At 39.1% G+C, this 2,992-nt stretch overlaps 1 non-coding gene across 1 annotated transcript; it reads right to left on the bottom strand.

Moving 5' to 3' along the window:
* Positions 1-1,292: 1,292 nt before the first annotated feature.
* LOC127117169 (small nucleolar RNA R71) lies at positions 1,293-1,399 on the bottom strand. The gene has a single exon (XR_007801926.1). It is a non-coding gene; the product is annotated as a small nucleolar RNA R71 (small nucleolar RNA).
* Between the last annotated feature and the right edge of the window lie 1,593 nt (positions 1,400-2,992).

Genomic DNA, 2,992 nt, shown 5'->3' with positions numbered 1-2,992 from the left:
AAGTTTGAGTTTTTAACTGGACAGTGTAAATTGGACATTAATTCTAAATCAGGGCGAAAGCAATTTTTAGAGTTAATTAAATTCTAATATTTTTCAAAAAGTATTTTTAAAGGTTAAATGTGAGGACGAGAGTTAAGCATTTAAGTTTAATTATATAATCTAAGTCAACAGAGCGAGAGTTTGAGACGAGGGTGTTTAAACGGTTAGTATTTTAATAAAAAGAGTTTCTATAGATTCTATTGTTTTCAAAAAGTGATTTTGGACTTAACTAATAAGTGACAGCTACGTTAATATAAAGTCATGGTCTATTCAACAGAGCGAGAGTTTGAGAAAAGGCTTTTAATCAATAGTGTCTACTGAAAAGATTTATTTTAAAACCAAGAAACCAACGAAGATTTAATTCCCTAATTACGACGAACTACATACCGATATCCGCTTAATTGATATTTAATTTTAGATCTAGTTTTAGTTTTACTTTTCCCCCGTACAATCAAAGTATCATCCGCCTTAGCTTTACGAAGTAACCTTAGAAAACGGTATATCGATTCATAAGTCCCTGTGGGATCGATATCTTTTAAAACTACGCGATAGAATTGTGCACTTGCAGTTAGTATCCCATTCGACTCATAAAGTCGCGATCAAGTTTTTGGCGCCGTTGCCGGGGACTTTTATTTAGTCGATATCGTAACTCTTCTGTTACGCTGTAGAGACTAAGGCAATTTTTATTTCTTCTTCTTTCGTTGATTTGTATGCCACACACTCGCTCACAAGGCGAGCCGTTTTACTTACGAATCAACGACATTGAACTATATCTCTGAGTCTTACGATGAATTCGGGAATATCGTGCTGCAAACAATCTCCCTCCTATCGAAGTGCCCGACCTCAAAAATCTTCTTCCTTCACCGATACCCGAGATGGCAGAACCAGCTCGTGCTCTTCGTGATTACGCCGCTCCATCGCAAGATGAGCCACATTCGAGTATTGCTCCACCCGCAATCGAAGCAAACAACTTCAAACTTAAGCCTTCGCTGCTACAGGCAGTGCAACAGAATCAATTCTCTGGAAATCCTACCGAGGATCCAAACCTTCATTTATCCGTATTTGTCCAATACGCTGATACTGTTAAAGCTAATGGTGTCACTTCAGAGGCAATTCGACTTCGTCTTTTTCCTTTCTCGTTAAGAGATAAAGCTAGAAGATGGCTTCAGTCTCTTCCTTCCAACTCAGTCACAACATGGAATGAGTTGAAGAAAGTCTTTCTTGCCCGATATTTTCCTCCAAGCAAAACAGCTATGTTGAGAGCCCAGATAAATGGATTTAAACAGAAAGATAACGAGTCTCTTTTCGAAGCATGGGAAAGATACAAAGACATGATGAGACTTTGTCCACACCATGGTTTAGAGGACTGGTTAGTAATTCATACCTTCTATAATGGTCTCTTGTACAACACAAGATCAACAATAGATGCCGCCGTAGGTGGTGCGCTTATGGATAAACCTTATGCCGATGCTTATCAACTTATCGAAAGCATGGCCCAAAACCATTATCAGTGGGGAAGCGACCGAACAATGGTAGAAAAACCTCAAACGAAAAGTGGCATGTACGAGATAAGTAGCCTTGATCATGTGAATGCAAAAGTGGAAGCCCTTGCCCAGAAAATTGAAAGTTTAAATGTATCACCTCCAGCCATAGTGGTTGTCGCAACTCAGAATTACGAAGTCTGTGGAATCCAAGGTCACACTCCTGCAGATTGTCAACTCCTAACAGGAATCCAAGCAGAGCAAGTGAATTATGCTCAAGGAAATCCCTACTCGCATACCTATAACTCTAACTGGAAGAACCATCCTAATTTTTCATATAAGAGTAATAATGCTTTATACGCACCAGGACAAGCTCCCAATCAAGCCCCAGCTATACCTCCGGGATATCAAAAGCCGATCCCATCTACACCTACCAATAACGTTCATAGGAAATCCAACTTGGAAATCATGATGGAGAACTTCATAGCTTCTCAACAGCAAACCAATAAAGACTTCTTAAACCAGAATGTACACACTAGCGAACAAATTAAACAACTAGCAAGTAAAGTAGATGCCCTGGCTACCCATAACAAAATGCTGGAAACACAAATCTCACAAGTATCTCAACAACAAGCGCCTACTGCTGCCCCAACTGGTACATTTCCTGGACAGCCCCAACCTAACCCGAAAAGCCACGCTCATGCAATCATATTAAGAAGTGGAACGGAAGTAGAAGGACCGTCTGATCCAAGGATGGAAAACCAAAACTCTAAAAAGTCAACTGAGGAAGAAAGTAAACCTAAGGAAAAGGAAGAGAGTAATAAGGAAACCGTAGAAAAGAAAGAACCTTATGTACCTCCACCACCTTATAAACCACCTATCCCTTACCCTCAAAGGCTTATTAAAACCAAAGTTGCGGGCCAATTTAAAAAATTTGTTGACTTACTGAAACAATTAACTCATATGCTAAGTTCTTAAAATAAATTCTTTCTAATAAAAGGAAACTTGAAGATAGCGAAACCGTTACACTCACTGATGAATGTAGCGCCATAATCCAGAATATGCCTCCAAAACTTAAGGATCCTGGTAGTTTCTCTATACCCTGTCACATAGGAAAATTTGTCATAGATAAAGCCTTATGCGATTTAGGAGCCGGTATCAGTGTTATGCCTTTATCCATATGCAAGAAACTGGAAATGGGAGAATTAAGACCAACTAAAATGTCTGTGCAACTAGCAGATCATTCTGTTAGATATCTTGTAGGGATTCTTGAAAACGTGCTCGTGCGCATAGGTCAATTCTACATTCCAACTGATTTTATAATTATGGACATTAGAGAAGATGAAGTTACACCCATTATATTGGGAAGACCATTCTTAGAAACCGCCGGTGCAATCATAGACGTAAAACGAGGACGACTCACTTTCGAAGTAGGAGAAGAGAAAATTGAGTTCATTCTCTCTCAATTTTTG

This window comes from Lathyrus oleraceus, chromosome 1, assembly GCF_024323335.1.
Source record: "Lathyrus oleraceus cultivar Zhongwan6 chromosome 1, CAAS_Psat_ZW6_1.0, whole genome shotgun sequence".
NCBI classification, from domain to species: Eukaryota; Viridiplantae; Streptophyta; class Magnoliopsida; order Fabales; family Fabaceae; genus Lathyrus; species Lathyrus oleraceus.
The sequence above is the reverse complement of the archived record's forward strand: the minus strand, read 5'-3'. Positions and strand labels throughout refer to the sequence as shown.